We start from the raw sequence: 15821 nt of genomic DNA, 5'->3' as shown, positions 1-15821 counted from the left end.
TCTTATCTCAATAATTTATTTGTCCGCCTGATTATAATAAAAAAATTTACACAGATATTAAAGCAATATGCAGTCAATCTTTTTAATTTGTTATTCTTAGGAACTTTCCTATATATAAGAATATTATATATATATATATATATTTTTTTTTTAAAGATATTTTATCTTATATTTTATTTTCTTGAAAATATTTGAATCTATATTTTTTTACGTAGAGCGTTTTATCGTGCACGCGTGACAATAGGAAAAAGCGAACAATTGAGAAAAAATACAAACGAATTAATTCTGTATCATTGTCTTAATAACGTTGGATGAAACAACGATCCGTCCTAGTTTTAATTCACGCGAACATTAGGCGCTCGCACATGTCCGAATGCCGGTGTTAGAAAGCGAGTTACGCGAGCGCGCGCACCTTTGTTCGCGCTCATTATCCATGCGGTGATTCGACGGTAATTTCATTTTTTTTTTTTTCTTTGCCTGCCTATCCTTTTACATAAACGCGACGACGAGAGGGGCATCAAGACAATGACTGAGATGCCTCAGCGTTTTGACGACGTAGTGCAGTCGGCGCTGCGACGACTTACGATATAATTTTGTCATTGCGAGATGTAATTATACAATCCGTAATTTAGTTGTCGTATATTTTTATAGCATATAGAGAGTATTAATATTATGATTAAAAAACAAAAAAAAATCGACACCGCAATTGGCATTGACAAGTTTATTGAGAAAATTGCACGGGATTAGAAAGAGAGAGGAGGATAGGCTTTTGATACTGTATAGATTTATCTGAAGGATATCGATATTTTTTATATATTGAATTCCTCGAAATATATACAATAGATTCCTTGTCTATCTGTTCGCTGAAATATCAGACCGATCAATTATCCAATTTATAATTGGCGAATTCATTTCGAATGAACGATTAAGATTATTTCGTAGCTTACGTCACCAAAATTGTATCGATTAGGGGGTTTCGTACGATCAATGATACCTGATTTATAATCGAATGATTTGGCACAATTACATTTTTTTTTTTTGTTGTTGTTGTTGTTTATCCATGCAGCTTGTAATGAAATGACATCAAATGGTAATACTGCAGCTATTACGTAGTCACGTCTATTGTTCTCAGAGAAAACGAGTTCCTGACATTGAAAACGATTCACTTGTCGGCATGTGGCTTAAGATTTTTCGCGTAACGCTTAAACGTGTGATTCCAATTTTGATCACGCGATATTTTGACATTAAATTATTACGGCTGGCAGTGATTATTCGATTTTTTATGACAATCAACATGTGACAATATGACACGTGAAATTTTTGAATTGGATCTTGATTATCGGATATGCGTGGAAAATTGCTCACCTTACGAGTTTCTATACTTTCCTTTTGACATTATATTAATTCACGCAATTTTGATTTCCGCAAGACGATTATATTCACTTTCATATCTTTGCGATTAATATTCAGATAGATATTTTTATTAGTAAGTTGATATTTAGCGTTAAGATTTTACGATCTTTGCTCTAATCGCTAATGATTATATACATAGCTTTATCGTAAAATATACTCGACATAGCCGATTACGTAAATTTCCATATGTGGCTTATACGAGTGTATAACATATATTACTGGTAAAAAATTTAAAAATATTTTGACACGGTATCATAAAACGAGAATCGATATCTTCCCTTACATACTGTTCCAGAATTCTTTTTCGCAATCTACTTGTTTTGTTATATTAGAATTATGTTTTTATCTTTATAAACTTATATATTTTTAAGCATTTAGAAACAAATTCTTGTGAATTTTATACAATTAATTACAAAAAGGTAAAAAACTTTGACGCGAAATATTTTAAATCTTCCATCAAACACTATACCTTTTCGTTCGCGTCGCATAATTTATATGTTAAAATATGCTTTGATATACTGCTATTGTAATCCTGTCGGGGGGGAGCCAAGTACATAAGTACATTCGCGACGTTCGCACGATGATACGCGCGACAAACGTACAGTAATGTTTATTGATAGAAGCTCGGGAGATTTCACCGGCGCTCTTTCAGCACTGTCTGTCTGATATGTATGTAAGAATGGTTTGCATTTCACCGAAAGGAGAAACTCTCGCGGGTCTACGAAATCATCTTACGTTCGCTTTCCATCCTCCTCGACGGCTTTGTCCTTGCTCGCGGCACGCACTTCGCTCTCGCGCAGAATGCTCTTTTCATGGATTGTCGCGCCGTCAGAACAACATAATCCCGCAGCTCGCCATGTACCATGCAGATGAAAGAACGTTTTCGCTTCTCTCGTGTAACGCTAATCATTTCTTTTCTGGTAAAGCCATCCGCGCTACGCGTTTTTAAGCCTCTCAAAATTCGATAGTTAACATTTGTAGAAAAGCACGTACACGCCTTAAGCCTTGATTAAAAAAATGCGGCATCTTTGTTAACATTGATAATCGCGCCAATTATTCACGATATGAAATTAACATATTTCTGATAATAATAAAGAAGAAGATCTAGTTTTATCGAAAAAAAATTCGCCAAGGAGAGAGCGTTAATCGCCGCAATCGTTTCTTTTATTACCTGTTTTCCCGCCTCGTCTCGCTCGACAGAATCGCGGTTGGAAAATTTATCTTTGGAAAGTGTGTCGATAGTTCTTTTTGAGACGCTCCTCCCGCAGGGACGGAAATGAGAGTGTTTCTGAAATCAGAAAATCACGTGCGCGCAAACGCGATTGCGACGATCGTAAACGCGCTATTTGATCTGGACGATTCCAGGAGTAGATCATAGATCGTCTCTTATCGCTTTGTAAAGATTTTATGCGTCCGTTAACGGCAAGATGCGTGGCTTATTTTTTATTTTTCAAAGTATATCCTGTCGAGAGGATTTCCCGTGTAATGCCGTTAAGATTCGAACGTGTACATTTAACAGGAATGAAATTTATGATATGCATACTTGTTGTAAAAGTATAGGAGAACAACAAGTGTAACTCGTCGTGTTAACCTATATCAACTTACATGGAGCATTTAAAAAATAGATTGGCTCATTATTTATCGAGTATAAAACGATTTGATCGCGTCCATAAAATTTACATGTTGTGTTTCGTGAAATACATCTTTTTATTTATCACAAAAAAAAAAAAATAGATAATTTATACATTAAAAGTAATTTATTATTTTTAAGCTGTACTAATTATATAGACTAGGGACATGAATAAAAGGATTTTACTCTTATGGCAATTAATTTGAAAGTTGCGCTCACTTTGAACACATTTAATTTCATTAAAGCAAACTCATCGAGCGCGTAGAATCCAACGCGGAATCTCTTTTTTTTCCGCTGCGATGAAGAAATTCCCTTATTTATTGCTTGCAAAATTGCGAGTCGAGTTCACGATAATTAAGACCATTTTTGTCGAGTGTCGTACGGCGAAAAGAAAGTGGAAGAAGGCCTTTCAAGAACGAGACGAATAAAATTACGTTACTTTAACGAGGTGTTCCTAGTATATATATATATGATGGTGCGTTAAATTACATTTAATATATTTTTTGCTTCAATGGCATTAAATATACTTTCTCATGTAATGGGCGAATATTACGTTAATGGAGATTATTGCTACATCGTATGCAATTGATGTCTTTGATTGTCGATTAAAACGTAGTGTATTTCGAGAGACGGAGTTGCTAACTCAAACATCTCCTTTAGTTGCTGTCCTGTCAGGTATTACAAATTGTAGCAGAGCTGTTGCATTTTCTTCCTATTATATAATTTTCAATATTTCTTCATCTCAATCTGTGTATAGCGAATATATATTATATATCACAATTATGTAATTTTTAATATAAATATATATGGAAAAAATTTTTTAAATTCGAAATTATATTTAAAATTTACATAGTAAAATTTATCATTTATAGTTTTTTACTTTACCTTATTTTTTACTTTATTAATAAAATAAAAAATATCTTTTTATTACATACTTTTAACATTTTATGTGCACGAAATATGATCTTTAATATAAAAAAATTATTAGAATTCTCTGTGTGGGTATCCTTCACACGAATGTTTCTTCATGTTTATATACATTCGGTAAGATGCGTAGATCTATTTTTCTTTGATCTCTAAGCTCGTTTCACTCGTAAAGATCCTTTATCACGAGTCCAGTTTCATCCAGTTATCTCTATCTATCATAAATCGACTTTATTCACCGATACGCTGTCACGAAGAACGGGATGTCGGTGTGCGATTAATTATCCGACATTATCGAAGAATTTTCCTTTCCCGGCATCGTCGATCGTGAAGTATCTCGATCGTGAAGTATCTCGATCGTAAATGTGTCCAACTCGTGTGTCGAACTCAATGTGGCGCGACGGCCGACAAGTTCCTTCTCGCGACACGAAGTTTCAATCGTGATATGTGTGTCAGCATGTTAACTATACGTGTCCCCGACGTGTCGTGCGACCCGTTCGCTTATTTTGCAGAAGCTACTTTTAACAAATCATTCTTGCGAATCCGCACGATATCCTGCAATTGTCTCTCAAGGTTAAACTTTAATTTCTTTACTAGAAAATTAAACAAAAATTAATAAAAGTCTCTAACTTGACCGTGTAACATATAAAAAGCGTATATAAGTTAAATTTTCCTGAAAAATCGCAGCTGGCGAAAAAACCAGCTGAGTTAATCGTTCTTTCGACAAACCGCTCCTTCACGCTCTATCGCCCGTCCTTGATTCCATTCGACGGTAAACACGCGAGGAAAAATATCTCCTTTTTTTTTTTCAAAAACAGATTCATGGACAATTAACGTCTTCATTCGTTGCGTCGCTTTTCAAAAGTTAAAGAACACAGGTAAATATCGGGTGAGTTCCGCGAGCGACAAATCAGTACACTCACCTTAATGAGAGTGAAGAAATTTTTCTGTACAATATACAACACGAATTGCATTATTCACTCATATTATTACGATACGCTATATATATATATATATATATATATATATATATATATATATATATATATATTCGTGGCCGACAAGTCGGAGAGCCGGCAAACTAATAAATCGCGGTTAATAACGGTGAACATCAGACACGCGCATGTAAGGCCGGCGGTGTCTCAGAACGCTCTCGATCGTGCGATTAGCGGCGCGACCCGGCGATAGCCATGTACCCGTGAATTGTGATCAAATTGAATAATACCGCCGGCTTGGCACTCTTTGCACACTGTAGGGTGAAACGTCACGCGGATTATTAATCGCGCGTACATCGCATGCGGTTCGCAATGCAATAATTTTCAATTAAACCGTGGAGGTCAAGGCGCGCTATCGACCTGCGAAATCCGTAAAATCTCTATCGCGAAAAAAGTGAAACCTCGTGCTTTACACGAAATGCTTTTACTCCCTATAAATATGCTTTGTAATATTTGCGAATACGTGGATGATGCAAATTAATTGAAGTTTACGAGATTAGGTAAGAGCTTTGCATTATATTAGTATTTTAAAGCTAAAAAGCACAATCGATATCATCTTGGAAATAATACAATATTAGAGAAAATCGAAGAAAATGTAAAAAAAAAAAATATATAAAAAATATATTTTAGAGATATATTCTTTCTTTGATCACATTAAAATAATGTAAAATAGAGACATTGGAGATTTAGGTGCATTTAAAAAAATTTAGAGTTGGTTTGTCTCGGCGTTCCTTTCCCTTTCTTTTAGAATCAACGATTATCCATTGACGATCGGTCATTCACCGTTGCACTTATTATATTTTTCTTTTCTACCATGTTATTTGCGCCTCACTGTCTCCTGAGTATTTATTTCGAGACGATTGGGCGAGAGAAGGCGCGTTGTCGTAAAACATCTAATCTGCATCGAACGCGGAAACCCGTGCCGTCCGGCGAGACTGGTTCTGATGTCGGGCAAGATCAAGGCTCGATCGTTGGCGATCTATCGATAATTTATCTCGAATGCGTGTCAACGGCGATTAACGATCGGCCGATGTCCGGTTTAAATGGACCTTTTTCAATTTCGCGTGAAATAGCAGATACAATAATATTCGATCCGCACGCGATTCACGCATTCCTGAAGCCTGATGTATCGATGCCTTACGTTGCCTTCTAACCGGTATGATGAGATTTCACATAGCTCGTAACTGTCAGTTACCAAATCCATTTGGTAACCGGCAACATGCTATGTTGCTAATATCTTCCGCCATTTACTATATTCATTCTCTGTATAGTAAAGTCTTTACAAGTTTTTCCAAATAAAATATATATATATATATTTTGATGCATAATTCATATTAATTTATATCTTCAATTTTGTTTAGTAAAAAATTTAATGTTGTACGATATTGCTTTTAATGTTGTTTAATGTAAGAATCGTATTTACACGCAATGTCGATAGGAAATCAATCAAATGCGTTTCTCACGTTTGGAGTTGAATGTCCGCTAACATTTCGGGCCATTTCAAAACTTGTTACAAGTTTTAGAATAAACGGTTCGAATCGAATACAAGAATCTCAACCTCATGCATTTTTCTTTCTTTTTTTGCACACGGTAGCCTTCGGAGAAGTATAAAAATATTTATGACAACGCCATAATATCCTACGTAGTCGTAAAATAGCAAACGATGAGCTAGTAACTTTTCATTCGTCACTAAAGAGGATATAGTCACCTAGTACTCCTGATGAACATAAAACATTGGATATTGTTTTATTATGCTGCGGACATGATATTTTACATATGATACCCGCCCGCTCGGTCGTGGATTGAAATTCGATGATTTAAAAAAAAAAAAATAAAAACGCTGCATGCACAATACAAGGTGTGAATCATTCGCATTTCATATATGTTTAAAAATAAACCATCGATCTAGGAGGCCTTCCTGGTGTAGAATACAAGGTTGCGCGAGCAACGAACCAAAGAATCATATCGACGACATGTCTTCCGAGTTCTTTCACTTTTTTTTTTCCACCCACGTTCCATGGCATTCGGTTTCGCGCGGTAAATCGATCGACCGTTGGTCGGTTCATTTGTCGTCGTCGATATTTATGGTATTTTCTTCGCTTGCGAACGTCATATGGGATACTTTCTTTATTGACGGATAAATTTATCTGTAACTATTGCTATTAATAATTATCTATGCGCTATTAATAATTGTCATTTGCTATTAATAATTGTCACAACTACTTGCAAAAGTTGAGAGCCAATGTAATAGCATTATTAGTTCTAATAATAATTAATACATTATACCATAATTTTATACTCTCTCTCTCTCTCTCTCTCTCTCTCTCTCTCTCTCTCTCTCTTTAATAAAATTCCGAAAAGGGATTATAAAAAAACTGTAGATCGTTAGCGAAAATTATTATTTAAATTTAAATTATGCAAGAAATCTGATGAGAGAGGAATGTAATAGACTTTCATGTGATTAAATTGTATTATTTAATGTTATATAATCGATAATATTATATTATAAATAAATTAAAAATTCATAGATAATCCTTAATCCTACTTAATCTCAAGCCACAGAATTATTAGCGACATGATATGTCACGCGTAAAATCATTAACAATCCGTATCCGTCATTACCTAACCGTGAACTCGCTCTCACGGTATATTTTGGTCTTGGCGTGTAATATTAAATTCTGATTAATCTAATTAGCGAATGTAACTCAGGTTACCGTTAAGTTAGCCGTTGTATGTTGTTTCCAATTACAACTCTAGCGCGCTAAAGATGCTTTTCGTGTCCGTGAATTGCCGCGATCCGTGCGCGGTGGCTTATTGGAGTATGATTGATACCGATCGGAGATTTCGCAATATTATTAGGGCGTAGTTAACGGCAGATCTCACGCGACACGGCTCGTTAATCGGTCAACCGAGATATAATACAACCTTGGCGGGGAACGTGGGCAGCCGTTTTGTGCTACGCGACCGTTACACATCTTCGTGCGATTCTGTATACGTAATTAGCCGGCATACATATGTGTGTTAATCGCTAAACGCCTACAATTTTATACTAGTTGGTTTAGACCTCTATTAAGCTAGCAGGACCAAATCAGCAGAATCAAACTGGACCTATCAGATTATTTAGTACCCATTTTGTACTAATTTGTACCAATAATAATAATTTTGTACCTCGTGCCATTTTCAAAAAAACCGTGGCGCTGCTATCATCAAATTAAGCTAGCAGGACCAAACTAAAACAAAACGAAAAAATAAAAATAAGACTAGAAATTGAAAGGGCTGAATTTGTACTAATTTGTATCACCCAAATAAACTCAATATATCTAATCCTTATGCTTAAAACAACCCCCAATTGAATTTAGCCCTATTAAGCTCAAGAGTAAAGTATTCTTTCCAATCAGCAGAATCAATCGCTACTTATACACTGGACGCGGCATAATTTGTACGCGGCCAAAATGTGAAGTTTCAAATTTTGTACCCCCGCCGTTCCTTCGAAAACTACCCCCGACTTCTATCCGTCTCAAGAGTAAAGTACCCTTCGCGACGAGCAGAATCAATCGCTACTTGTACACACAACGCGACATAATTCGTACCATCAAAATCTAAAGTTTCAGATTTTGTACCGTTTTTTTTTTTAATTATGTTTTTCATGTACTCTTGAGACGGATAGAAGTCGGGGGTAGTTTTCGAAAGAACGGCGGGGGTACAAAATTTGAAACTTCACATTTTGGCGATACAAATTATGCCGCGTCCAGTGTATAACTAGCGATTGATTCTGCTGATTGGAAAGAGTACTTTACTCTTGAGCTTAATAGGGCTAAATTCAATTGGGGGTTGTTTTAAGCATAAGGGCTAAATATATTGAGTTTATTTGGGTGATACCAATTAGTACAAATTCAGCCCTTTCAATTTCTGGTCTTATTTTTATTTTTTCGTTTTGTTTTAGTTTGGTCTTGCTAGCTTAATTTGATGGTAGCAGCGCCACGGTTTTTTTGAAAATGGCACGAGGTACAAAATTATTATTATTGGTACAAATTAGTATAAAATGGGTACTAAATAATCTGATAGGTCCAGTTTGATTCTGCTGATTTGGTCCTGCTAGCTTAATAGAGGTTTGGTTTAGGCTATCAGACATTAATATTAATGAGCGTTTCTCTCTTTAGGTCTTTGTCGCTCATCTTTTGAATTTTGAATTTTATTTAAGATTCTGTTCTAATAATCTTCTAATAATTTAAAATTTATTACGATTTAGGCTATTAAGCGTTTGTTATTTCATTATGCAAGGAGATAGAGATGCAGGTCTTTTTGCGATGTATTATGCTTACTTGAGCTTTCATTTTACCTTCTTTATTTCATTTGTCGGCACGAAAAGAATATAATAGATACTATCGTGCAGTCAGACTTAATATACATACACTTACATATATATCGTAGATAACGACATATATCTCTTTCGCAAAAATTCGAGAAAATCTGATTATTTTGCATTCTATAATTTACAACTTTGATTTAAGATTAATATAGAGATGCAAAGCACACATATTTAAATGTTATAAGACGATTATATCGTAACTGTATTTTTTCATACAGTGGCGCGTTTAGTAAATATTTTACAAAAGATTGTCGTTCGTTACAATTTTATAAAATACGGAAAAGAATTCGAGAGCTTCAACTTTAAGAAATTTGCGAACGCAACATCTGTAAACTTGACATCTCGCGATGCATCTTAAATTTTCCATTGTTTACTTTGTTTTATCATCTACCTTGTTATTTCCAGAAGTGAACGAATTTTTGATGCTCTATTTTGCGATGCAGAGCATTCCCCCCGAGCGAGGAAACGCCTGAATTTGCATAATGCGGACAATTTATTAACTATGCACTCGCAGGCGAAATTACAACGTGCACGTTTCTCCTTTTGAATACGTCGATTATTCTGTCGATTTGCTTACAAGGCTGCCCAAGGCTGTAAATAAGGATTAGGATGGGTGATATGAAGCCAAGAGAATATTGGCAAGCACGTATTGTTTTAAAAGTTCGATACGTCAAATTTTAGAACATAATAAAAATGACAATAATTTCTAATAATAACTAAAGGCCTTTAAGAGATTAGCTAATATCATTTTGAAATTATGTTGTTTATTTCTAACAAAAGTTTCAAAATATAAAAGCTATTTTTATAACGCAATTCTTTTGTTGTCATTCTTATGCATGTGATTGTCTCTCTGTAAATATATCTATAACATGTATATATATCAGGATCCTTATTAAAGTCTATAGTTGCGATATCGCTTTGGCTTTAATATCTCTCATCGTCTTCTTATTCTCTAGAAGCTTTTGGACGGAGTGTAACGTTTTTTCCGAACCGGGAACGCGTATAGCGTTCACCAAACAGCGTGTTGGCGTATACATATGTATTATGCAAACGACGAAATGAAGGTTCAGAGTTCGCAGTCGCGCAATCCGTAATGAAAAACGCGGGTCATCGTTCCTCGTTCGTGAACGATGCACGAAAGATTACATGCGACGATAAAAACGGTATATAAAAGGGGATAATGCATGCGGCTCAGGTACCTTAGAGTTCCTGTCAACGCCCGCTGCATGTGTCAGTCTCGCACATGATCTTAAAGGCGCGTCTTCATAGCGGTTGTACGGATTTCCTCCTTTTCCGGTAAAAACTACTCTTTTGCGTTTAATTCCAAATCATTTCAGGAAAACGATGTTATCTAACGTTCGAGTTGAAATAATGAATGCGTATATTTATCCGAGACTACTTTCTCCCTGTGAGGCGGATATCCTCCTTAACAAGATTCACGGATTTAATATCTATCGCGCACAGTATGCGAAGACAGTATGCGTTTATTAGAATTCTATGTATTTTGCAAGATCAGAAAATGTTGCCAAAATTATATATAATGTATTCGAAACTTATCAACATTTTGAGGGTATAACTTTTCGTAAAATTGGGTTAAATATTTTTTCTTTATTTTATATATATGTATAGGATATATATTTTCTTTCTTGAAATAATTCAGATTTACAATCTTCAGTATGAAGCGTCTCTCATATATATATATATATATATAATTTTTAAGATGTAATTAATATATTAAATATAAATATAAATAAAATTAATAAATATAAATTAATAAATAATTAATAAATAAATGAATAAATATAAATTAAATATATTAAATACTTAATATGTAATTTTTTTTAAATCTAGAGAGTTATGGAGAGATGCTTTATACTGAAGGTCGTAAATCTGAATTATTTCAAAGGATATTGGAACATGATATGAGTGCGCGATGTCCGATGGTCTTGATGAGTCTCCGATGTTTAAGAAATTTCTAAGGATTCCGTTGCCGAGTTGCGGTGAAATTGTTTGCGCGTTAGTTTCGCAATGGCCAGCTGAGTCAGGCCGTAGCTTTTTTAAAGTTTTTATCCTTCGCGGAGTATCACGGGCGTCGATAAACTCTCGACGCATGGATGTTGTTTACTTTGCCGCTGTCAGAACAATAAGACATTGCTGTTCGCGCGATCGATGAATACGATAATGAATACCATCGTATCCCTGCTTTTATGTAATAATCGCTGCACGTTTCGCGTAGAGGGCACATTGTTGAACGAGCAAGCAAACGAGATTTTCAATAATATTCATATTAGCTGATCTTAAGATGGGCCTATTCTCTCTTTAACTATACTTTCTACGCTTGTTTTCTATTTTTCTCCTTTCTTCAGGGCGGGAATGTACGCTCGTCTCGCGTTTTAAGCGTAGAAAGTGTCGGAAAAGAATTGCTGGATGAAACACATTACATGCGCTAACGAGGATGGATGGAAAAAAAAAGTTCACGTTAGCCAATGTTTTTGTAATATAATTAAAACCGGTTAATACATGAATGCGACGGAAATTTTTGCAATATAATTAAAACTTGTTAGTAACGAAACCGCGAATCGATACGAGTGAGACGTACGGAATCGATTATTATTTTTTCGATTTTTTTTCTTTATTTCTGTAATCGATGTAATGCTGGGAAATTATTAATTAGAGTTTACGACATACTGTCTTGCATAAGGTTTTGCATACTCTCGAAATGCGGGATGAAATACATACGCATGCGTGAATGCGTGTACGAGGGTCGGTCTTTAAAAAAGAGCTTCAGAAGAGTCAGGCTTTAGAAGTCAAATTTGAATCGCCAATTTCTGTCTGTCCCTAAGCGCAATGAATATTCTACTCCCTTGTCAGAATTGAATTGATTTTTTGATCGCGAGATTCACAAAATAAACGGTGATGGTGTGTTGTGATTCGCACCAATAATACTATCAATCTTTGTTATCATACCTGAACAAGATAAAATAAAAATGTAATAACTTTATACTTAGCGTGTATATGATATCGTAATATTTCAATTAATATTGCATTTTTTTTTAATTTAATGAATTAACAAGATACCAAGAAGTTGGCGTATCATTTATAAATTTTGACGAAATGAAATGTCAGTTTTTTATTACTGTAAAATCTTTTCTGCAGAAATATTGTAATAATGTATGAATTTAGCAAAATATTCTTCGTATGGCTGACATCATTCCTCTATCTTGAAAAGGTGAAATAATTTTTCGGATTTTACTACGCATATTTAAAGTATACTCCCGATATACAGGGTGTCCGACATGTAAGTAGCCAAACGAAAAGTGGAGATAGATCGGGTCAACCTGAAGCGAAAAGTCCTATACCATTTTGCTAAATTCGCAAATGGAAATGATAGGGCATCATTGTCTTGCCGTCGAAAAAATAATTCGAGAGGATAATTATTTTTCGGCGCGATGTCGCTCGCCGCGTGACTCCGCCTTTCTCGCTCAGCTGATACTTCCGACGCTAAGAGACATAAACAAGTAAGCCATTTTACATTTCTATCGATTCCGGCCTACCGCTTCCCACTCGCTCATTGGCTCAGACATTTTAATTAATAATAACATAATAATTATTGCGAATTTAGCAAAATGGTATAGGACTTTTCGCTTCAGGTTGACCTGATCTATCTCCACTTTTCGTTTGGTTACTTACATGTCAGACACCCTGTATATTATATGGAAGAAACGATAGCACCTTGAAGAGGCTAATCTTGATTGCGATTCGTAGTAATAAAAGCTGTCCTCTTTTTCCAGAACAAGTGTAAACAAGATCGTCATTTTTTATTTTTACGTGTGATATATAAAATAAGCTATAAAGTTCAACAAAGAAACTAATCAGTATATATCTTCTCTAACAATTGCGTTCTCTAACTTTTTGCTCACACATGGAGCATAAATAAAAATTAATGTGATTCATAAATAATGACACTAATTTTTTTAACAATTGTAAATAACTTTGCGAAACTAATCATTTGGCGGCATTAGCTGATTCGAGATTTATTATTCGAGATGAGTTTCCTGAAGATTTAAAAGTTCCACAAGATGATAATCTCTGTTTGAATTTTTTTTCGCGATAAGGTCGTTTTCATGCTTATTAGAGGATAAACTGCGCAGAATAAATGCTATTATCGACTTCTACTTTTTACGAGATATTCAGAATAAATTTGCAATGTTATAAGGTTGAACACGCGTATACACACCGTGTGCGCTCGATGATGACGATTCGAGGAAGTCAATGTCTGACAGGCGAAACGAATGTAGCATAACGAATTACGCAAGTATTTCTCTCCTCTCTCTTTCTCTCTTGCGACGGTGCGACGCGCGCGCGCGAAAAAGCATTATTCTTCTTTGCACTTCTGATCGCTCTTACTTTTTGCCAAAGATGATCGCGGCTGCTTTCTTTTCCGTGTTAAGGGATTTGCTTGCCACTCGGAAGCGTGGCTCAATAATTATTGCCGCTCGTGCGATTCGTGGCATTATAATCACCGATCTGCTTTATCTTTTGCGAAAGATGGACTTTCTCCGAACGTTTTTCCACGATTCTCGCCAAACGGATTTGCGGCGACGTTTTTCCGCTGAATCGAGGACATCGCGATAGGAAAGATGTGGATGCGAATCATGCGACATTTGGAACTAACGCGGCTCTAAGAGCCGCTTCTTCTTTCTCGCCGGCCGACTGGCAACAACTCCGTTCGCGCCATTGTATCGGTCGTCCTCCTTTTGATGCCGGGCGAAATTACGAGGCTGCGTTTAATTGAGAACCGGCGTGAACTCGGTTCGCTTAAGGATAACGGTGCGTTTTTATTATCTCGTTGGCCTGGAACAATCGAGAAGTCGGACTCGCTCCGCGGTCCGGCTCAAGTTAGAATTTTTCATTTCGACATCCGATGCGGAAGTACAGATATATGCTTCCTTGAGGTTTAATTGGCAACCAACAATCTTTACGAAAGTGTTAATTTTGACCCAATTGGATGAAATTTCCATTTCGTAATTGGTGGCGAGCGCGCGCGTATTGCAGACTCGAAATTGTTAATTATATTAAACTGCTTTAATTTTATTATAGAAATTTATCGGTGCGCGTGCGTTGCGTAACACATTTCTCTTCTCATTCCATAAACGATCTTGCTTATTAAGCGTATAGATATTACTTTTTCATACTTTAGTAATGATAAATTAAAATAATGAAGATAATTAAATCAATTTTCAACAAGTTAAATAAGAGAAGATAAGGAAAAGAAAGTAAAGTGGCTTCTGTATTAACAAATTCAAATTTATTAAATGCAACGCAATGAAATAATCTCTAAAAAATAATCTTAAATATTTGACAGTATTTAAAATAATTGAAAAATTCTATCGTAAGAATTTCCGTAATTATATTTAAAACATATGCCGGTAAAACGAAATAGTATACACACACATATATATATATATATATATATATATATATATATAATTTAATATTTTTCAACAATTTTTTATATATTTCTACATTTATGTTACATTCAAACGAGATACACATATCTTCTTTTATGAGAATAATAAAAGAAACTTCCGTTGGTTATATAAAATTGTTAGATAAAAACAAAGATAAAAGAAGACTGAAGGAGGAGAGTACGCTTCCGTTCTCAGTCAGAAGTGACTTTATCAGATCGTTAAGATGTCAATAATGAGATAGTTCAGCACAATTAAGCTCTATTTAGAAATTGTTCCATCGTGTTAGATGCTATCTCGCTTTAATAATCGGGTCTCCTTCATTGTTCCTATGTTTATTATTGTCTCGCAAGCGTCTGACATGGCCATATGTCGGTGTCGCTTCCAGTGCATACATTCCCTTCGCTAAATGCAAAGAATGCACTTTTGAGAAATATACTAAACGCAACATATGTACATTCTACCATTCTACAATTTTAATTCAGTGATTTTTCCATAATTTGGAACGCAAAAAATATAGATACTTTTACATGTAATAAATTATTAGATATCCGGTTAAATTTAAACAACTCGCGAGAAAGATCGAAGAGTAATCGAGGACGATCCAGGAAATGTTCGAGTTGTATCTCGTCGAGATCTTATAGGATGAGCTTTTACCGGATCTTCGATCTTCGTCGAGAGTTTACGATTTTTTTCTTTTAGCTCGACGCCCACCCCGGCTTGATTTATTCGTATTATAAATCGACGAGACTCCCACGTCGAGACGCACAACGCCCGTCTTGCATTGGAGGTTGAACGCGTCAATTATATATACGATCTACGGTCAGGCTCGATTTGTGCCCATGAAAGTGTTAGCATGTCACGAATTCTCGCGCGCCGGTCTTTTCGCACGCGTACAATTTGTCTGATTCTTATCCGGGAAAAACGTTTCGCTATTCATATTGGAAAATAATTTTCACCGCAATAATTCTTCACGCAATGAAATCTCACTGTAATTTTTTTATTTTTGTTAATTAATTTGA

General features: G+C 35.3%; 1 protein-coding gene across 2 annotated transcripts in view; it reads left to right on the top strand.

The window, feature by feature from the left end:
- Positions 1-15821, top strand: part of Jvl (javelin-like) — a 62429-nt gene that overhangs the window by 8982 nt on the left and 37626 nt on the right. The gene's annotated exons all lie outside the window — the stretch shown is intronic.

Source organism: Polyergus mexicanus, unplaced genomic scaffold (assembly GCF_030449975.1).
Source record: "Polyergus mexicanus isolate NDT 795.1 unplaced genomic scaffold, iyPolMexi1.0 SCAF_2, whole genome shotgun sequence".
Classification (NCBI taxonomy): Eukaryota; Metazoa; Arthropoda; class Insecta; order Hymenoptera; family Formicidae; genus Polyergus; species Polyergus mexicanus.
This window is presented reverse-complemented; position numbering and strand designations above follow the sequence as displayed.